The sequence below is a fragment of the Nelumbo lutea genome, chromosome 2 (assembly GCF_056320005.1).
Source record: "Nelumbo lutea isolate HS-2025 chromosome 2, American lotus-T2T, whole genome shotgun sequence".
NCBI lineage: Eukaryota > Viridiplantae > Streptophyta > Magnoliopsida > Proteales > Nelumbonaceae > Nelumbo > Nelumbo lutea.
This window is the reverse complement of record NC_142685.1, coordinates 91,540,001-91,563,031: the sequence shown is the minus strand read 5'-3', so window position 1 is coordinate 91,563,031 and position 23,031 is coordinate 91,540,001. Positions and strand designations below refer to the sequence as shown.

Sequence of the window (23,031 nt, the reverse complement as noted above, 5' to 3'; positions counted from 1 at the left end):
TCTTTAGTGCTGAAATCAAGAAGAGAGAATTCTGCAGCCTACGAATACTCTCTTGCTGCCTCCCTGCTCTTGTCGCCCTGTTTGCCAGTTCGATCTCCAGCTGTGGAAGAAGTCAAGATTGGATCTTGACATCAGTTCTTTGAGAAAGGATTGAAAAGGAAGCTGTGCTCACGTTCCATTCTACTATTTCTTGTGAAGGACAGAGTTCTTGGGGAAGAACACTGCTGATTCTGCTCCGTCTTGCACTGTGCCATCTTCAGTGGGAGCAGTCTTTGGATCCTTCCTTGGGCGTGAACACCTTCGTTGGGAGATATTACTTCTCCGTATCAGGTTTTATTCTCTCCCATTCCTTTTGGTTCAGATCTGGTTCAGTTTAAGGTTCAAGATTTATCCTTGAAAATATGATTTTCTAAATAGGGAATGTGATTCCCAGTTGAAGGGAGAAGAAAATTTTTTGAAATTTGCCCCTTATTCCACAATCTTTGGGCGTCCATGTGATGGATCTCTCATCATTTCAGTGGTATCAGAGCCATGGTTCAAATCTTGAACCATTCTGTTTCAGATCTGAACCTGCGCAATTAGGGAGAAGGCGTTCTACCCAATTTGCGTAGATTTGGTTTTTTGGGAAATTTGTTCCCAAAACAAATGGGAAAATAATCTGAAGTTATTTTTAAATAAATCTGATTATTATTTAGAATTGTTCTTTATAATTTTCTTGATTTATGGGTCGTTTGTACAAGAGGAGATCGAATTCTTGGTTTGCGCAGGGAACCTGCGATTTTGCAGTTCTTGATTTATTTTGGGTCTGTAAATTTTTTTTATTTTTCTAGACTCAATGTATAGGTATTCGATCTGATGTAATTATTAATAGAAATAGGATTTCTATTTATTTTATTTTGGATCAAAGTTGGCAGCACAGAGAAGGAGATTTCGCAGATGAGAGAAATGCTATCTGCGATTTGCAGTTTGTGAAACTGCATTCTGTGATCTAACATCTGTTTTGCAGGAAGGATTGTGCGAACAGCCCTGTTTGACTGATTCTTGTTTTTCCTTTTATCAGTATTTAATTTCATATTATTTTCTTGAATTAAGGATTTAATTAAAAATCAAACCCTAGACCCATTTGAACCAAGATTGGTTCAAAACTGTTTGGACCAATTCTAGGGTTTAATCAAGGCTGAAAGTCAGCCCTAATTTCCCACTAATGGGCCTAAGGATTGATATTTAATTAAATGGTTAATTCGGCCCAGCCTGTAAAGGCCCAGTTTTAAATAGTTAAAACTGCAAAAGCCCATTTTAAAGGATAAAGCTTTATGGGCCGAACTGGGTAACCCTAATTCAGCCCATATACCTAGATAATATTAATGGTTAATATTATGGAATTTTAACGGGCTTCCAACGGGCCTTACAGATAATTAATTGATTGGATCAATTTATCCCCGCATGTGATGTATGGATGTGTGATGTGTTGCATACATGGGCCATAAGTACTTGGCCCATGCTCATTCGACAGTGGCTCTTGCGCACACCATGGCTGAATGCACATCATTGCCATGGTGTCCCTTTTGGTCATTGGATGACTTCCCTCAGTGGTGGGCCCCACACCTCATCAAGAGGTTACGTGCGGAACCTAGCCGATTCAAGGCCAACTGAAATCTGGCTTTATGAAAGTCAGTGGGAGCCACTTTGGTTTGACCTAAATCAAACTAGGGCGTAATTTTGCTCCCTCTAGCTAATATGAGTGCATGTGATAGGAAGATTCATATGATGATCTCTCTAAAAGCCTTCCATCATTAGCATGAGGATGGGTCCTTCAGTAATGAGGAAACGCACCAGAAAATGGGCTATCCATTTGCTGTTGGGCTTGTCTGAATGTTTCATAAGATGATGGGGGCGTCATAGACCGATGTGGGAGGGGCTTCACCAGAAAATGGGAACTCTCTCACGGTACCTTGGCGTTCACGAATATGATGGGTAAGCACTCGCTGGACAGAAAGGTTTACCTAAAAATGGCTCTAAACCTTGTCTGATAGAGGCCAAAGGAAAAACTCATATGATGAGTGGATATGATCCTTCACAGAAAGGTGGTGGGGTTATGCAGCTGAAACAGTTGGCTCCATGCACCCTATGTGATTTCCCACATTTCCAGAGACAACCCGTAGTCTCCGTCACTGAGAAAGGAGGGAAATCTCAAAGATGAATAAATGGAAATGGATCGTAGATTAAAATCCATATCTATGAAATGAACGTGAATCAAATTAGGTTGTGGACTGATGTTTGCTCTTTTATCAAAAAATGGCAAACGGATCTTTTGCAAAACTGCTTGATGACAACAAGTTGAAGGGCCCAAACTATGCTGACTGGTACAGGAACCTTATGCTGGTCCTAGCTTCTGAAAAGCTGGACAAAGTGGCAAAGAATCCTGCCCTAGAGAGTCTAGGTGATAGGGCTTCTGAGGCCCGAAGGAGAGACTATCAAGAATGAGAGGAGAAAAACTCCCTTGCCCGGTGTTACATCATTGCCTCCTTAGACAACCCGATACAGAGGCAGTTCGATCAGATCGAACTTGCCAAAGACATATTGGACAGTCTCAGGACAATGTATGAAGAGCAGAATCATTCTACTCGACAACAGGTCTTGAAACAGTTCATGACCGCACAAATGTCCAAGGGTCAACAAGTTCACGATCATTGTCTTCGGATGATGGGATATATCAACGAACTGGAGGCTCTTGGATCCGGGCTGGACCTTGCAACTCAGATAGATGCTATCCTTAACTCTTTGCCTCCTTCCTTTAATCCGTTCATCATGAACTATAACATGAACAAGCTGAATGTCAGGCTACAAGAGCTCAGCAATATGTTGCAAAGAGCTAAAGAACTGGTTAGAAAGGATGAGCCTGTTGCCATGCTTGTTGAAGCTGGCAAGACAGGCAAGAGAAAGTGGAAGGCAAAGAAGCCTCAGAAGAAAGCCACTAAGAGCAAGAAGCAGAAGAAAGACAAGGCATCGGATGCCTGTCACTTCTGCAAGAAGACCGGCCACTGGAAAAGGAACTGTCCTGCCTACCTGGAATCCAAGAAAGCTAACTTCGAAACTTGTGTTATAGAAACCAATTTGTTGGTAGCTTCTACATCCTGGTGTATTGACTTCGGGGCTTCAACTCATGCTTGTAACTTACTGTAGGGGTTCAAGGTAAGCAGAAGGCTGAGTGAAGGAGAAGTCACACTCTTCTTAGGGACTACTGCAACTGTTGCAGCCGCGGCCATAGGAACCGTGGAATTAATTTTTAGAGAAGGAACAATTGTACTGAAAGACTGCCTTTATGTGCAAAATTTAAGGAGAAATTTGATTTCTGTCTCAAAATTGTGTGCAGATGGTTATTTTGTCTTCTTTAGTAATACGATTACTATTAAAAGAAACAACAGATTCATCGCATACGGGGAACTGGAGAACGGTCTCTATGATCTACATCCATCTCTAAAACTAACATAACCGAAACTACGTCGGCTGAAATCCCTAAGAAGAGAGCTCGTGATACAGTTAATCCCACGTGTCTGTGGCATTATCGACTTGGCCACATCGGTGTTGACCGAATCACAAGGTTGGTAAAGGATGGACCTTTGGATTTTCTAACTGTAGAAGATCTTCCCACTTGTGAGCCTTGCCTACAAGGCAAGATGACAAAAAGGCCATTTAACGGTAAGCCTAAAAGATGTACGGGCACACTTGACCTAATACATACTGATGAATGTGGTCCCCTGAGTGTTAGGACACGAAATCAACACGTGTATTTCATCACCTTCACAGAAGATTTTTCACGATACGGTTACGTGTACCTAATGAGACACAAGTCTGAATCCTTTGAAAAGTTCAAAGAGTTCAGACAAGAGGTCGAGAAACAGTTAGGGAGAGAAATTAAGGCCCTTCGATCAGATCGAGGTGGCGAGTATCTCTCTGACGAATTCAGAGACTACTTAAAGGACAATGGGATAGTATCACAATTAGCTCCTCCTACTACACCACAACTTAGCGGTGTTTCGGAGAGGAGGAATAGGACCTTATTGGATATGGTCCGGTCGCTTCTCATACACTCAGAGTTACCCACATCCTTTTGGGGTTACGCATTAGAGACTGCAATTTATGTGCTGAATCGGGTTCCAACCAAATCGGTTCCGAATACTCCATATTAACTTTGGACCAGAAAGAAACCAAGTGTCAGACACTTGAAGATTTGGGGTTGTCCAGCACATGTTAAAAGAACGAGTGCAGACAAGTTGGAATCCAAGACCAGTCGTTGCCTATTTGTAGACTACAAAAAAAGGCTCTGTAGGTTACCTATTCTATGACCCAAGTGAGCAGAAAGTGTTCTGCAGTCGTAATGCGCAATACTTGGAAACCGACTATATCCTGGACACCCATCATCAGGAAGTTGTTCTTGATGAGGAGAGCTCAGGAGCAGTGGGAGATGTCCCACAAGTTCCAGGTAGTGACCAACCTAGAAAATCCACTCGGGTATCCAGGCCACCAATCCGTTATGGTTATGACCAGGATAGTTACTTGGTGGAAACCTTGACTAGTGAGGAGGATCTCGTGACTTACATGGAAGCTATGTTGGACATAGATTCCCAGAAGTGGGTGGAGGCCATGAGAGCAGAGATGGACTCAATGGAGACCAATGGAGTCTGGACTCTAGTAGATCCACCCTCTGGGATTAAAGCAATCGGATGCAAATGGATTTACAAGAGGAAGAAGGGCCCCGATGGTAAGGTTCAGACTTTCAAGGCTCATCTGGTGGCGAAAGGGTACACTCAAAAAGAGGGCATCGATTATGAGGAAACCTTTTCGCCTGTGGCCATGCTTAAATCCATTAGGATCCTGCTAGCTGTAGCAGCATACCATGATTATGAGATTTGGCAAATGGATGTCAAAATTGCATTCCTGAATGGAGATCTTACTGAAGATATCTATATGTAGCAGCCACAAGGCTTCATTGTTGCAAGTCAGGAAAAATGGTATGTAAACTTAATAGATCCATTTATGGACTTAAGCAAGATTCTAGAAGTTGGAACATCCATTTTGACTCTGCTGTCAAATCGTTTGACTTCGAGCAAAATCCGGATGAACCCTGTGTTTATAGGAAGTACAATGGAGATAAGGTTACCTTCTTGGTTCTGTATGTAGATGACATTCTACTCATTGGGAATGATGTAGGTATGTTAACTACAGTGAAAGTATGGCTATCACAGCAATTCTCCATGAAAGATCTTGGAGAAGCCTCCTATATACTGGGTCTTCGATTCTGTAGAGATAGATCGAAGCAGATAATAGGATTATCCCAATCTGCTTACATTGACAAAATAGTCAAAAGATACAGCATGGAAAACTCCAAGAAAGGAAATGTTCCTATCAGGCACGGAGTCACTCTCTCCAAGAAGATGTCTCCCAAGACTTCTGGGGAGATTGATGGCATGAAAGACGTTCCCTATGCCTCTACCGTAGGGAGCTTCATGTATGCAATGCTGTGCATTCGCCCTAACATTGCTCAAGCAGTGAGTGTAGTAAGCAGATTTCAGGCCAACCCAGGGCAGGAAATTGGATTGCTGTGAAAAACTTACCTAAGTACCTTCGAAGGACAAAAGAGTTTTGTCTAGTATTCGATGGTAGCTCACTACAGATCCAAGGGTATATAGATGTCGATTTCCAGTCGGATCCAGATGATAGAAAGTCTATATCTGGATATGTTTTCATTATAGGATCATGTGCTGTTTCATGAATGTCAGCAAACAGGGGTCCTGAGTCGTGAATTACGAGCACATTACCGTAAGTGAGACTACCTTATGAATGAAAAGTGTTCATTCCTGAATTAGGAATTCAGCACATCACCCATTCCACTATTGTATGACAACACTGGACCTATGGGGGGATGATATTAAGAGGCAGCATCAGTGGAAAATGTGGTAGACCCATTGACTATGTCACTTTCACAGAAAGTGTTTGAGAAACACGTGGAAAGCATGGGACTCCGGCTAGTACCTGATTCAACCTAAGTGCAAGTGGGAGTTGTTAGACAGGACACTTAATGAGACTCATGTTAGTTTAGAATGTTCACAGCCAGTGGGTCAGTCTGGGGAGACCTATCCTAACAAGGCTGACACTATGGTGCCACAAAGTCGGTTGGGGTGGCTTGTCTCAGCTACCAGGGTGAGACCCTAGGCACACACAGTGTGGGATTAATTGAATCTTTGAACTGGACCAGATTTCCTGTATTGCCCTAGACCTTGGAGATTGATGGGCAAAACTGGAAAGTTACACCCGACCCCTAGACTCAATTATGATACTGCACTAGGTGTCGGATTAGGCTGTCTTTGATGTACCAATCAGTGAGATCCTTAGCGGGGGTCAAAACCTGGGTATGTTGGGACAGTCTGAGAATTCATCTAAGTGGGTGATCATAGTGACAGGATCAGCCCCTTTGTCAGACAAAGGTAATGATCGGGGATGTACTCTCACTGATGGAAACCAAGACTGCCGGCAGCCGATTTCAACCGTTGAAATTTGTTTTGCAAAATATATTTTATATGAGATAAAAAGTATATATTATTATGGTTTCGAAATGTTTGCAAATGGGTTTTAATTCCTGGGATCCATACTTGAGAGAGTGCAACACTGTTCCTTGCAGCCGAGGAAGAGGTACTCTCTTTGTCGGGTAGTGTATGATCATTATGGGCTGAGAGGTTAAGTGTTAGACCATTGAGGATAATACCTGATGGGCTAATCTTGCATCTTCCCACAATTCCTGGGTGTTACAAGGTGGTTTGGCCCAGGGACCACTTAGAGTAAGTGTTGGGCCCATAGAGCCCTTCTAATGGGTTTCAGGGGTGCACTATCCATAACAGTGTATTCGGCCAGGCCTTGTAACAAAGGCTGGGCTGAACCCAAGTGGCTAATGTGTAGATCAATGTTTGGGTCCCACGCCATACCAGGAAGCCCAACTGGGCAGCAGTTTGGAAGGCTTAATGAATACATAACCCTAAATGAGCCTTAAGCCCATTTCGAACTGGGCTAATTTGATTAGTCTTTGAGGGGCGAATTCTGAGATAAGATCAGCTGATAGGATTGGGCCCACACCCTATCCACTCAGAGAGTCCAAGATCTAAATGAGATTTAGATTTGGAAACTTCCTAATTAGATTAGGAGTTAGCTGATCTAATCTGCAGATAAGATAAGGATTATCCCTTATCTTAAAGGGACTATAATCCAGATATGATTTGGGTTAGAAACTCCTAATGGAATTAGAAGCTGATCCCTTTAAGTCTATAAAAAGAAGAGGGGGCGGCAGCCTTTAGACATCCAACAATCACTAGCAATAGTCTTGTCTTCAGAGCTGAGATCACATAAGAGAGAATTCTACACCCTGCAAATACTCTCTAGCCGCCTCCTTCCTACAGCCACCGCCTATAACAGTTTGATCTCCATTCCTTGGGAGAAATCAAGATTGGATCTTAATTCCAATCTTTTGGAGAAAAGATTGGTAGGAGTTGTATTCACAAGCTGTCTAGGTGATTCTTAGGAAGAATCAAGTTCTTAGGAAGGACACTGCTGATCCTGCGCCACCCTGCACTGCGCCATCTTCAGTGGGAGCAGATTTTGGTTTCTACCTTGGGCGTGAACACCTCCATTGAGAGATATTATTTCTCTATATCAAGTATTATCTCTCTCTCCTCCTTTTGGTTCAGATCTGGTTCAGGTTATGATTCAAGAATGATCCTTGAAAATATGATTTTCTAAATAGTTAATTCGATTCCCAGTTGAAGGGAAAGAAAAAAATTTTGAAATTCGCCCCCTTTATTCCACAATCTTGGGTGTCCATGTGAAGGATTTCCTATCCCTTCAGGGGCTTTCACCCTCTCTGCGCCCCCTTCCAGGGGACTTGGGCCCGGTCCGTTGCTGAGGACACTTCTACAGACTACAATTCAGACGACGGAGGTCACCCGGTTCTCAAGCTGGGCTGATCCCGGTTCGCTAGCCATTACTAGGGGAATCCTTGTTACTTTCTTTTCCTTCGCTTATTGATATGCTTAAATTCAGCAGGTTGCCCTCCTGACCTGGGGTCGCAAGGCAGGCTCCATCAACAATGGATCCCTCACCAGGTCACACACTCGACACCCCAATGACAACACAATGTGCACGACGTCCAGCATTCCACCACCTAAGATTGAACCACCAACCATCGAGGCACTTTGTTGTCGGGGGCCATCATTTGGGCCAACTGCACCAAAATGGAATGGGAGGCCAACATCTGCACCAACTCTCCAACACCTAATGGGGCAAGGGAGGGAGGGGCAATGATGTGTGATGCCCAGGCAAGAGTGCCCTTGGTCCAAGGGCCTCAGGCGCAACTTGCGTTCAAAGACTCGATGGTTCACGGTATTCTGCAATTCACACCAAGTATCGCATTTTGCTACATTCTTCATCGATGCAAGAGCCGAGATATCCATTGCCGAGAGTGGTTTTTGAATGTAGAGGCAAAACACCCAACAATGTTGGGATTATACACCCTTCCATGGAGATTCCCTGGCGCCATCCGCGCCCGGAGTTGGTTGTTAGCTAGGAGGCCATGAGACAATGTGTCGAGCGCAGCCCCTAACAAGCGAGAGATGGCCATGGAGGTCATACCACAAGACCACCCCTCATAGGCCCTTGCGGGCATCACATGTTCACAGGTGTTTCTGTGGGGCAGGCATCAACAATGATCCTTCTACAGGTTCACCTACGAAAACCTTGTTACAACTTCTCCTTCCTCTAAATGATAAGGTTGAGTGGACTTCTTACAACATCACGAGCGGCGAATCACCCACATCACCGTGATCGAAACACGACCCAGCCAGTTAAGGCCAGGAACGCATCACCAGTAGAAGGGATGAGACGACCGGTCACACCGCAAGGCGGACCAGTCGACCCAACACAAGGTCCAACTACGAGCCTTTTAAATGCAACAACATAAATATATGCTATTGGAGCTGGAAATACCGCAGCTGCTGGCACCAGACTTGGCCTCCAATGGATCCTCATTATGGGATTTAGATTGTACTCATTCCAATTATCAGACTTGTAGAGCCCGGTATTGTTATTATTGTCACTACCTCCCCATGTCAGGATTGGGTAATTTGCGCGCCTGCTGCCTTCCTTGGATGTGGTAGCCGTTTCTCAGGCTCCCTCTCCGGAATCGAACCCTTATTCTCCGTCACCCGTCACCACCATAGTAGGCCACCATCCTACCATCAAAAGTTGATAGGGCAGAAATTTGAATGATGCATCACCGGCACAAAGGCCGTGCGATCTATCGAGTTACCATGAATCATCATAGCAACGGGCAAAGCCTGCGTCAACCTTTTATCTAATAAATGCATCCCTTCCAGAAGTCGGGGTTTGGTGCACAAATTAGATCTAGAATTACTATGGTTATCCGAGTAGTAGATACCATCAAACAAACTATAACTGATTTAATGAGCCATTCGCAGTTTCACAGTCTAAAATAGTTCATACTTACACATGCATGGCTTAATCTTTGAGACAAGCATATGACTACTGGCAGGATCAACCAGGTTGTATTCCTTGTCGACATCACAACCCGCATGAGACCATCCGAAAACATCGAACGCTCTACACAGTTGCAATTATCGATCACATATCAGCACATATAATAGGGTGGTAACAAGGGACCTAAGGCCCCTACCCTTGGCATCTTCCGCATCCAAGAGAACACACACTAGACATGTGCCGAGTGCATTGCACAATCACAAGTGATGAACTTACAATTTATCTATAATTTTTGAGGACTTTAGCATGGATTTTTATGCCGGTTTTATTAATTTTTGCCTTAATTTAGCTTAATGGTAAGAATAAGTTCAGGGATAATTAATCCAAGAAAAGGAAGGAAAAAGGCAAGAAAAGAAGGTTCAAAAAGACCAATTTCAGTCCAGCCTGGTCATGGAAGCAAGAGAGAACACTTCGGCCCAAGAAGAGCAAGTGAATTCCTTGAGAAAACCCAAGAAAATAAAGCCTAGCTATGAGTAGAATTCGGCCCAGCAAGGAAGGCCCATTCTCAGCCCAAAAGAGCAGCTCAATGTATAGCTATCATGTGCTAAGAGAGAGCCTAAGTGCAGCCCAAATAGCAGCCCTTAGGAGGCTTTCAAGAGAGCTCTAGAAAGTTCAAGAAAGGGGTGTAATACACCGCATTCTAGAGGCTTCAAGAAGGGGGCAAGAGCTCCCTTGAAAAACTATATAAGGAGGCCTCTAGGAGGGGGGAGAGGTGTTCAATTGCTTGAGAGGAAGGCTCTCCCACTCTTAGAGGTTCGGCCACCTTGAGAGAAGAGAAGAGAAGAAGGCTAGGCGCAAGGAAGAAGAAGAAGAAGGGCTGAAGGAAGTTCAAGACAAGCAAGCTAGAAGAAGAAGGTGAGTTCGAATTGAGGGTTTGTGATTCAAAGATTTTTTGTAATAAATCATTTGTAGTTTCATTCTCTTTTGATTTGAATTCAGTTTCTTAGTTATATGTTCTTTCTTCTTTCTCCTTGTTTCCATTCTTCCTTGATGTATTTCAGCTTGTAAAATTTCAGTTCAGCAATCTAATTCTTTTTTATTCATTCAAATGGTCATGCATTGTACTTGAAGTTTCTTGAATAAGGGTGTGATTGTAGATTAATTCGGCCAACTAACCTTCAAAACTCAGATCTGAATTCTCAGATCTGAGATTGCAAGATCTGAATTGCTTGAAAGAGAATTCAGATCTGCAATTTTCAGATTGGGCGAATTAATCTACAGCTTGGAATTCCTAGAGTGCTTGAGAGAGACTCTAGGAATTCAGATCTACTATTCAAGAACTGAATTGAGTGCAAGGTTAGAGATAACTTGCACAATTCAGTTGGTGATCAATTCAGATTTGAATTGATGCCTTAGAAGTGTTTGAAGAAATTCATGCATGGGGATTAGATTCTTGCTAGAGATAGAAGAACCTTCACTCATGCATAGGATGAACATGCGCTTGAGAGAGGCTGTTCACGACCTTGGGGTTTCACCAAACCAAAGCTCAATCATGATTTATTCGAATGATCCAAATTGATAGATTGCTGAATTCTGAGATTGACATTTACTGCTTACTCTTCTAACCTGATTTGAAGGCAATTGGGCCAATGATTTAGATATATTTTAATTTAGGATTTTTTAGCTTTCATTAAAGTTTTGATTTATTTGTTGATCAGATAAGAAGTGCTCAATTTAGTATTGGTAATTGTTTCCTAAATCCTCATGGGAACGATACTTCACTCACTACTTTATTACTTGAACGGCTAGTGCACTTGCTAGTGTCACAATGAGCCACACATCAAGTTTTTGGCGCCGTTGCCGGGGATTTAGGGAAACAATATTAGGAAACATTGAGCATTCTTAATCTGATCTCATTCATCATTGCATTCATAGTTGGGTTAATTTGCTAACTTTTTCATTTCAGCTTGGACTGCAACTGCTGTACTACTGTAATTGTGTTTTAGTAGATTACTTTCTCTTCCCTGTTTCAGTTTAATTTTAATAAAGGGAGACCTATTTTCCTTTCTATCTTGAAGTTATTGTCTTCTAAAAGAAAAAAAAAAATTTGAAAACATGAGTGTTGCAGATCTGAGTTGCATTCGGCACTTAGATCTGCTATAGCAGAACTGCAATACTCAGCTGAAAAAAATATGTTCTCAGCCCTTTATTATTCTTTTCTTTCATTACAAAAAGAAAAAAAATATATTTAGACAGTGAAAAAAAAAAAAGAGAGAGAGAACCATATAACCGAAAGAATGGAAACCAAGGATTCGGATCAGAACTCAGATCTGAGTTCTGCTGTAGCAGATTTGCAACAGTTCAGATCTGAGTTCCCTTGAACTCAGACCTGAACTGATATAAATTCAAAGGGTAATTGGGGGTTATCTTCACCCCAATACACCCTAGAACAAATCTGCTATCTCTATAAAACAATTGGATAGCATTGGGTAAAGAAATTCAGATCTGAAATCACCCAAATCTGAACTGGGACTGTGAACAGAGCAGGATAGAGGGCAGACTTTGCAATGTTAGATAACTTGTACTATGATTTTATTTTATTTTTTTTTGAGCTGATTTGGTTGAGAAAAAGTGTGTTTATTTTGAGGAAAAGAATAGCATGAGAGCTTTCAGATCTGAACTTCAAATCTGACTTTCAGATCTGAAACTCAAATCTGAATTTCAGATCTGAAACTCAAATCTGCTAGATTCAGATCTGAGTTCAGCTAATTGCAGGTCTGCATTTTGCTAGGTTCAGATCTGAGTTCATCTGAACTCAGACTTGAACCTACTCAATTATGACTGATATTTTGATACATCAGACTTGTCTCATGGCTGAAAATGTAGCAAAGAATGAAAGAAATTTGATGTGAACTCAGACTTGGGGTCAGATCTGAGTTCAGTTGGTTGCAAATCTGCTAGGTTCAGATCTGAGTTCATCTGAACTCGGACCTGAACCTACTCAATTCTGATGAGAATTTGGCACCACATTCACAATGTGAGATATCAGATTAGCTTCAGGGATCAAAGGGTAGCAAGGAATGAAAAATATTTGAAAGAATGATATGTAAGCCTTTAGATCTGAACCTCAGATTTGAGCTCAGATAGTTGCAGATCTGAATGCATGTGGGTTCAGATTTGAGTTCATCTGAACTCAAACCTGAACCCACTCTATTCTGATGTGAATTCGGGTAGTAACAGCACCATTTGATGCATCAGACTTGCCTCATTGATGAAATATAAGCCATGAATGGTAAAATCAGATCTGAATTACATGAGAATCCGAGGCAGTATGAGTACATGATCTGAAATTTCTTTGAACTTGATGTTTTGTTATCTTTTAAATCTCTTGCACCCGATCTGAATTGATATTTGGATTAGATCTCTTGCAGCAGTTAACAATACCAAACATTGCAGATCTGATTTTTCAGGTCTTAGCAAGTGTTTGATATGCATAAGCTATACAGGTTTGGGATTCAAATGTAGAGCTTAAAATCCTTAAACCAAGCCTAACTCTGATATCAGCCCTAACGCATCACAGATTTGGTAGATGTATATTGCAGTGTATACCAATGAGTGTGTATGAGATATACAGCTCAGATCTGAATTATTATTTGTTAATTTCTCTGGACTAACAATACCAAAGACTTGTAGATCTGAACTCAACTAAATTGGGTCTGAATTCAGATGTTGCAATCGATGGATGTAGAGAAAGGAACCTTGAATAAGATGATTGGTTTAAATCTGCTTTTAGTATAATCGGCTTCATTTATTCATGATAGGATGTAGGTTTTTGTATTCCAATAATTCACTTTACATTTTCAGTGTGATAGGATTAGTTATTTATTTTCTTTTGTGAATATTGGCCTTTTTATTGCTTTGACCTTAACAGTTTATGACAAGCAGACCTGAACTGGAAGAGATCCTTTACGACCCGGAGATTGAACGGACTCTCGTATCCGTTTAAGAGGTGCTAGGCAAGTCAGACAAGAAGCTCAAGAAGCTCAAGAAATGGCTGAGCAGAGGACTATGATGGACTATGCCAAACCCACTCTCACTGGAGCTGCCTCCAGCATTATCAAGCCCAATATTGCTGCTAACAACTTTGAGATCAAACCTGCCATCATACAAATGATTCAAAACATGGTGCAATTCTGTGGATTGGTCCACGAAGATCCCAATGCACACATTTCTAACTTTTTAGAAATTTGTGACACTTTCAAACACAATGGGGTAAGTGATGACGCCATTAGGTTGAGGTTATTCCCATTTTCTTTGAAGGATAAAGCCAAAGCATGGCTGAATTCATTACCGGCAGGATCAATAGCTACGTGGGACGAAATGGCCAGTCGTTTTCTCTCTAAATATTTTCCCCCTTCTAAAACTGCTAAAATGAGGAATGACATCACTACTTTTTTCCAGCAAGAGGGGGAATCTTTATATGAGTCATGGGAACGATACAAGGAGCTGTTAAGGAGAGTTCCTCACCATGGCCTCCCCATTTGGCTGCAAGTGCAGACTTTCTATAATGGTCTTACTGACTCAAATAAGACCATATTAGATGCTGCAGCCGGAGGATCCATAAATAATAAAACTCCTGAGGTTGCCCATGCACTTATTGAGGAAATGGCAGCCAACAACTATCAATGGCATTCAGAAAGAACTCAAACTAGGAAGCAGCAAGGCTTGCATAATGTTGACACTTATACAGCACTATCTACACAAATAGGAGCACTCAGTAAGAAAATAGATGAAATGCAGATAGCTGCCATGCATGTGCAGCCTCTTAATTGTGAATTGTGTGGGGGAGGCCACATCAGTACAGACTGCCAAGTTGGCAATCAGTTCAGACCATCTACTGAACAAGTTGACTATGTCAGCAATTCGTCAAGACAGTAGGGTTACCAGAGTCACCATACTTTTCATCCAGGATGGAGGGGACATTCAAACCAGTCCTGGCCAAATCAGCATACTTCCAAGCCGTTCCACCAGACTTATCATCAGCCTGAACCAAAATCCAATTTGGAGGAACTGATGACAAAATTTATAGCAGGTGCAGAAACTAGGTTCCAGAACCAGGAAGCCTCAATCAAAAACCTGGATAACCAAGTGGGGCAATTGGCACAATTAATCTCTTCCAGACTGCCGGGAACTCTTCCAAGCAACACTGAAGTGAATCCACGAGAGCAGGTGCAAGCTATTACCTTAAGGAGTGGAAAAGAGTTGCCTGAGGTAGAAAAGAAGAATTGGGCTGAACCCAAGGCAGAAATAGGCCTTGGGACCAGACAACAGAAGACGGAACAACCAGAAGCACAACAAGGGATGCACCAACAGCCACAAGTTCCATTCCCTAACAGGCTGAAGCAACAAAAATTGGAGAAGGAATTTGGTAAGTTTCTTGAAATATTTAAAAGTTTACATATTAATATTCCTTTTGCTGATGCTTTAGCCCAGATGCCACACTATGCAAGGTTTTTGAAGGAATTATTGGCAAACAAAAGGAAATTGGGAGATGTGGCTACAATTGCATTAAAAGAGGAATGTTCTGCTATCCTTCTGAACAAGCTGCCTCAGAAACTCAAAGATCCAGGGAGTTTCACTATTCCTTGTACCATTGGCAGTTTAAAAATTGAAAAAGCTTTATGTGACCTGGGAGCTAGCATCAATTTAATGCCATATTCTATCTTCAAGAAATTGGGGTTGAATGAACCCCAACCCACTAGAATGACATTACAATTGGCAGATAGATCCATTAGACATCCTAGGGGGATCATAGAAGATGTGTTAGTTAAAGTTGACAAATTCATTTTTCCAGTTGATTTCATTGTGTTAGACATGCAAGAAGATGTGGAGGTCCCGCTTATCCTAGGGAGACCTTTCCTGGCTACCGGGAAAGCAATGATTGATGTCCAACAAGGACAACTCAGCCTTAGGATACAAGATGAGGAGATAATTTTTAAAATGTCTAATGCTATGAAACATGCACCCTCTAGTGATGATTCTTGTTTTATGATTGATGCCATTGAATTGACAATTGATGATTGCTTCCAAGTAAGTAGAATAACTAATCCTCTTGAACTCTGCCTCTAGCAGGGAGAACTTGAAGAAGGAGAAAATGAAAAAATAAACCTCATGATAGAATACTTGAACGATAAGCCTCAATTCAAGGGAAAGGGGTTTCTTAAATTAGAGAACTTAGGCAAATTGCCTGGACCATCAGGTAAGCCATCATCCCAAGAACCCCCCACCCTTGAACTGAAGCAATTACCATCCCATTTAGAGTATGCTTTCCTTGAGGAACCATCAGATCTCCCCGTGATAATTTCTGCAGCGCTGAATCCCTTACAAAGAGAAAAATTATTAAGAGTGCTGCAGGAACACAAAAATGCTATAGCTTGGAAGGTAGAAGATATCAAAGGCATTAATCCATCAATCTGCACTCATAGAATTTTGATGGAAGAGGACAGCAAGCCTTCCGTTCAGCCCCAAAGGCGCCTGAACCCCAACATGAAAGAAGTGGTAAAGGCTGAAATAATTAAGTTGTTAGATGCTGGGATCATTTATCCTATTTCTGATAGTTCTTGGGTAAGCCCTGTGCAAGTTGTGCCCAAGAAAAGGGGTATGACTGTTGTTCCAAATGAGAAAAATGAACTCATCCCTACTAGAACCGTCACCGGATGGTGTGTGTGTATTGACTATAGAAAATTAAATGAAGCCACCCGGAAGGACCATTTCCCTCTCCCATTTATGGATCAAATGTTGGAGAGGCTAGCCGGGCATGAGTATTATTGTTTGTTGGATGGATATTCAGGGTATAACCAGATACCAATTGCACCAGAAGATCAAGAAAAGACCACTTTTACTTGCCCATATGGAACCTTTGCATACCGAAGGATGCCCTTTGGGTTATGCAATGCCCCAGCAACCTTTCAGCGATGTATGATGTCTATATTTTCTGATATGGTTGAAAATTTTATTGAGATCTTCATGGATGATTTTTCAGTTTTTGGCTCTTCGTTTGATGCATGTTTGAATAATCTGGAACAGGTGCTTACTAGATGTAAAGAAACACATCTTGTGTTGAATTGGGAGAAATGTCATTTTATGGTGCAAGAAGGCATAGTGCTTGGACACAAGATCTCTCAAAGAGGTATAGAAGTCGACAAGGCCAAGGTGGAGGCAATTGAAAAATTGCCAACCCCAACATCTGTTCGTTCTTTGAAAAGTTTCTTAGGACATGTCGGATTCTATAGGAGGTTTATTAAGGATTTCTCAAAAATTTCCAAGCCATTATCTACCTTGCTTCAGAAAGAAGTGCCTTTTGAATTTTCAATTGAATGCCTTCATGCTTTCAACATCTTGAAAGACAAATTGATCCATGCACCTATCATGGTAGCACCAGATTGGACCCTCCCATTTGAATTAATGTGTGATGCGAGTGATTTTGCTATAGGAGCTGTTTTAGGACAAAGAATGAACAAACATTTTTAGCCAATTTACTATGCTAGCAGAACCTTGACTGGACCCCAACTCAATTACACCACCACAGAAAAGGAGCTGCTAGCAGTAATATTTGCACTTGATAAATTTCGTTCATATCTGATATTATCCAAGGTTGTTGTCTACTCAGATCACTCGGCATTAAGGCACTTGCTTACCAAGCAAAACTCAAAACCAAAACTGATCAGGTGGATCCTTTTATTGCAAGAGTTTGACATTGAGATTAGAGACATGAAGGGTGCTGCAAACCTGGCTGCTGACCATCTCTCCCGGTTGGACACGGTAAGCTCAAAAGAGGAGATAACCAGCAACATTCGAGAAGAATTTCCGAATGAGCAGTTGTACTCAATACAGAAATACTCATATCCTTGGTATGCTGATTTTGCTAATTATCTAGCTGCACAAGTCCTTCCTCCTAACCTTTCATATCAACAGAAAAAGAAATTCCTTTTTGATGTAAAATACTATCTGTGGGAGGAACCCTTTTTGTATAAATTGTGTGCAGATCAGATCATAAGGAGATGTGTCCCCGAGGAGGAGATGGAGTCGGTACTCCAATTTTGCCATGATAAAGAAGTAGGAGGTCATTTTGGAGCTAGTCGCACTGCAGCCAAGGTTTTGCAATCAGGTTTTTATTGGCCCACACTTTTCAAAGATGCCCATAGGTATGTGTCCACATGTGACAAATGCCAAAGATCGGGAAACATTTCCCGACGGAATGAAATGCCCCTTTCCAATATTTTAATCTGTGAAATCTTTGATGTTTGGGGTATAGATTTCATGGGACCTTTCCCGAATTCTTTTGGGAATAAGTACATCCTCGTTGCAGTTGACTATGTATCCAAATGGGTAGAAGCCATGGCTTTACCCACAAATGACTCAAGAAGGGTGATACACTTCCTAAAGAAGCTATTCTCCCGATTTGGCACTCCGCGAGCTATAATTAGTGATAGGGGAACTCACTTCTGCAATAGCCAATTTGACAGGTTAATGCAGAAATATGGAATTACACATAAATTAGCTACCCCTTATCACCCTCAAACCAGCGGCCAAGTGGAGTTGGCTAACAGGGAACTCAAAAGAATTCTGGAAAAGACCGTAGCATCTGCCAGAAAAGATTGGTCTATCAAATTAGATGATGCATTATGGGCATACAGAACTGCATTTAAGACACCCATTGGCATGTCCCCCTACAGATTGGTCTTTGGTAAAGCATGCCATTTACCAGTTGAATTAGAACACAAGGCCTATTGGGCTCTTAAATTCTTAAATTTTGACATTCAGGCCACAGGGGCTAAAAGACGGTTGCAATTGAATGAATTGGATGAATTCAGACTTACCACCTATGAGAATGCCAAAGTTTATAAAGAAAGAATAAAAAACTGGCATGATAAGAACTTGCTGAGACGAGACTTTTATGTAGGCCAACAGGTATTGTTATATAATTCCCGTCTCCGCTTGTTTCCAGGTAAGCTGAGATCCAGGTGGTCTGGACCCTTTACCATTTCACAGGTTTTTCCCCATGGGGCTATAGAACTCACCCACCCGGTTCAGGGCACGTTTAAAGAAAATGGTCAGCGCTTGAAACCATATTTAATGGGCGGTACTGTACCCCCTCCATCCACTATTTATCTTGATAACCAATAATCTTTTATGCTTGCTCATGAACAGGTTAAGGAATCTTTTTGTCATTTATCTTTTTAGAATATTAGTTAGTAAAATAAAGATCTTTTTCTCAAAATTCCAATTCTTTAAGGACTCAGTTCATCCTTTTCTTTTCTTCAGTTTACTCTAGCAAGTGTGCTCCCCTAACAATATGAACATTGAGGACAATGTTCATCTTAAGTGTGGGGGAGTGAGCCCGAGGCTAGGGTATGAGGGCTGAAACCATGCACCCGAACACACATATGCAGGCAATGACATAACCAAAAAAGACTGGAACCCCTCAAGTTCATTACTATTTATTTGATGATTTTTTTAAGAAGGAATTCAATGAGTTGAGGGAGACTGATGTACTTGTTAAATTTTTATTCTTGTGAATGACCCAATTTGATATATGCATGAGAATAGGGGAGCTGAATATGCTTTTCAGCATGACTAGCCCTAACTATCTTCATGTGTATGGAAGCCCTTGATTTCATGGTTAATGGTCAAGAGAGCTAGTGCACATCTGAAGTGCTGATTCTTGAGGTTCAATAATTGCAAAGAAGGACAAAAGCCCAAATTGACTCCGCTATTCTGAGCTGAATAGTAAAACTAGCAGCTTAGAACATGAGTCCTATTTACCTACCTCAAGCAAGTGACCAGTGTGAGATGGAGCGTAAGATGCACTCACACCAAAAAAAAAAAAAAAAAAAGAAGAGAGAGAAAAGTGTGTGAGATGGAGCATAAAATGCACTCACACCGAAAAAATAAAAATAAAAAAAAAATAAAAGAAAAGGGTGAGATGGAGCATAAGATGCACTCACCCCTAGAATTAAGAAATTGTGGTTATAGCTGAGGTTCAAAGGGGCACTCTAAAGTTGAACTCTCATTAAGATTTAGTTACAAATGTGAAACTTAGTGAAATTTGATTATTAACCTTGACAATTAAGGAGCTGATTTATATATGAATTAGGAGTGAAGGGTAGACTATGATGAAATTCATATTCTCCTTTCCTTGGATCTTATACATATCTTAAATAGTAATTTAGAAGAATAAGAGTTGAGCACTTACAAAAGTCCCCCGACTACTGAATGAATTTCTATCTTAAAAAGTTTATGGCTGATGTCCTTGCTTGAGGACAAGCAAAAGCTTAAGTGTGGGGGTATTTGATGAACTTACAATTTATCTATAATTTTTGAGGGCTTTAGCATGGATTTTTATGCCGGTTTTATTAATTTTTGCCTTAATTTAGCTTAATGGTAAGAATAAGTTCAGGGATAATTAATCCAAGAAAAGGAAGGAAAAAGGCAAGAAAAGAAGGTTCAAAAAGACCAATTTCAGTCCAGCCCGGTCGTGGAAGCAAGAGAGAGCATTTCGGCCCAAGAAGAGCAAGTGAATTCCTTGAGAAAACCCAAGAAAATAAAGCCTAGCTATGAGTAGAATTCGGCCCAGCAAGGAAGGCCCATTCTCAGCCCAAAAGAGCAGCTCAATGTATAGCTATCATGTGCTAAGAGAGAGCCTAAGTGCAGCCCAAATAGCAGCCCTTAGGAGGCTTTCAAGAGTGCTCTAGAAAGTTCAAGAAAGGGGTGTAATACACCGCATTCTAGAGGCTTCAAGAAGGGGGCAAGAGCCCCCTTGAAAAACTATATAAGGAGGCCTCTAGGAGGGGGGAGAGGTGTTCAATTGCTTGAGAGGAAGGCTCTCCCACTCTTATAGGTTCGGCCACCTTGAGAGAAGAGAAGAGAAGAAGGCTAGGCGCAAGGAAGAAGAAGAAGAAGGGCTGAAGGAAGTTCAAGACAAGCAAACTAGAAGAGAAGGTGAGTTCGAATTGAGGGTTTGTGATTCAAAGATCTTTTGTAATAAATCATTTGTAGTTTCATTCTCTTTTGATTTGAATTCAGTTTCTTTGTTATATTTTCTTTCTTCTTTCTCCTTGTTTCCATTCTTCCTTGATGTATTTCAGCTTGTAAAATTTCAGTTCAGCAATCTAATTCTTTTTGATTCATTCAAATGGTCATGAATTGTACTTGAAGTTTCTTGAGTAAGGGTGTTATTGTAGATTAGTTCGGCCAACTAACCTTCAAAACTCAGATCTGAATTCTCAGATCTGAGATTGCAAGATCTGAATTGCTTGAAAGAGAATTCAGATCTGCAATTTTCAGATTGGCCGAATGGATTTAAAGCTTGGAATTCCTAGAGTGCTTGAGAGAGACTCTAGGAATTCAGATCTACTATTCAAAAACTGAATTGAGTGCAAGGTTAGAGATAACTTGCACAATTCAGTTGGTGATTAATTCAGACTTGAATTGATGCCTTAGAAGTGTTTGAAGAAATGCATGCAGGGGGATTAAATTCTTGCTAGAGATAGAAGAACCGTCACTCATGCATAGGATGAACATGCGCTTGAGAGAGGCTGTTCATGACCTTGGGGTTTCACCAAACCAAAGCTCAATCATGATTTATTCGAATGATCCAAATTGATAGATTGCTGAATTCTGAGATTGACATTTACTGCTTACTCTTCTAACCTGATTTGAAGGCAATTGGGCCAATGATTTAGATAGATTTTAATTTAGGATTTTTTAGCTTTCATTAAAGTTTTGATTTATTTGTTGATCAGATAAGAAGTGCTCAATTTAGTATTGGTAATTGTTTCCTAAATCCTCGTGGGAATGATACTTCACTCACTACTTTATTACTTGAACGGCTAGTGCACTTGCTAGTGTCACAATGAGCCACACATCAACAAGACAATGCATGGCATCACGTTCTACATGTTCATTGCTGCCTCACCCCCTACCATGGGAGGAGAGAGACAAATTATCACTCGAGGGGTATCAATTCCATTTCTTTGGGTAGCCAACATAGGAACCACCTGCACACGCCCAGATAGCAACAACTAGCTTGGGCGAAACTGAAGAGCAGGGGAAGGTTAATGGTTCCGACCACAAGCACAGAGCCCATCAACACATGCCATCTAAACACCACTCATGCGCATCATGTGCACCTTCAGGCAGCCACCCCCCAAACCAACGATGCATCAATGACACATAGAATGACCGAGGAAAGTAGCATCCAAAGGCCCAACTAAGCATGGAAAGCAACCACCAACATGAATCAACATCTGAAAAGGGTCACCAGGAGATCACAAGAAATGCGATAGATGCCAACCGTGTTGCACCATTCCCACTCATGTGAGGTCCCCATGGGGGCCTCCCATGCTTGAAATAGGTATGCCACGGAGGCACCGTGGAGTGCCCTGGGCAGCATGTGGGGAGGCACACAAAGCACAATTTCCAAACACCTTGCATGTCACCAAACCCAGCATCGCTAACCCACAAACGCGTATTCACGACCACGCGCAGGACGACACTGTTAAGGTTGTGGCAACGCACGCAGTGCTCAACACAGCAAGTGCGACCGCGCATGGTGCCGAGGGCACCCGACACAACACACATCGCTTGTGATCAAGGGGCACTCAACAGACGTTGCGCTGCAATGCGTGCATCGTCGCACTCCTAGATCTCTTCTAGTGCATGTCATTGTGCAGCAGCATGCACTACCAAGTAAAATATTGCAAATTGTGATGCACATCACTGCGTTACCATGTCGCGCTCGGTAAGCATCAATGTGCCTTCATGTCGCTTCTAGTGCATGCAATTGCACAACCTGTGCGTCATGGGTGATGGGTGGGGAAGCCCCATGGCTGCCAACACTCACCCAATGGCGTCCTAGGGGGGAACCCCCCAGAGTCACCACCCCCCCTCAAAGAGTATGTAAAGCTTTTGGGGCTCTGCCAACAAGAAACATCACTTCTCTGGAAAATCAAATTGTGGTTGTCTTGAGATGTACGACTTAGATTGGTCTTAAACTTGACAAGTTACATTAGTTAGGATTGAAAAGTGATGAAAATAATTAAAATAAATTTTTGGAGAAAAATATTAATTTTATTATCTTTTAATCAATAAAAATTACCAAAAATTGGGAAAGATCTGAAAAAATAATTTTGGAGGGTGGGGGTTGTTTTTTCACACGTGCAAAAAAGTTCGTACACCAAAATAAGCTGGTTTCATACTGAAAAGTATTGATAGAAATGGTTTTTCACTAATATTTAATTTATAGAAATTACAAAAATTACAAAAAAAAATTATTTTGTGGAAATGGGATTGCATGGAATCAAAAGGGAACACTCCCACACTAATTTTATGAAAAGGTGAGCTAGTTTCAGGAAAGAAAGGTGCACGAATACGAGTTTGGGACTGTCAATCAAAGTGGTGACATGGGGATGTGTATGGGTGATATGTTGA

The 23,031-nt window shown here is 41.5% G+C and overlaps 2 non-coding genes and 1 pseudogene across 2 annotated transcripts; all 3 read right to left on the bottom strand.

Moving 5' to 3' along the window:
- Positions 1-8,353: 8,353 nt before the first annotated feature.
- Positions 8,354-8,509, bottom strand: LOC148871865 (5.8S ribosomal RNA). Its single transcript, XR_016108497.1, has one exon. It is a non-coding gene; the product is annotated as a 5.8S ribosomal RNA (ribosomal RNA).
- A 238-nt stretch (positions 8,510-8,747) lies between these two features.
- Positions 8,748-9,608, bottom strand: LOC148871864 (18S ribosomal RNA; annotated as a pseudogene; the record flags this gene model as incomplete).
- A 4,360-nt stretch (positions 9,609-13,968) lies between these two features.
- Positions 13,969-14,075, bottom strand: LOC148871863 (small nucleolar RNA R71). Its single transcript, XR_016108569.1, has one exon. It is a non-coding gene; the product is annotated as a small nucleolar RNA R71 (small nucleolar RNA).
- Positions 14,076-23,031: the final 8,956 nt, after the last annotated feature.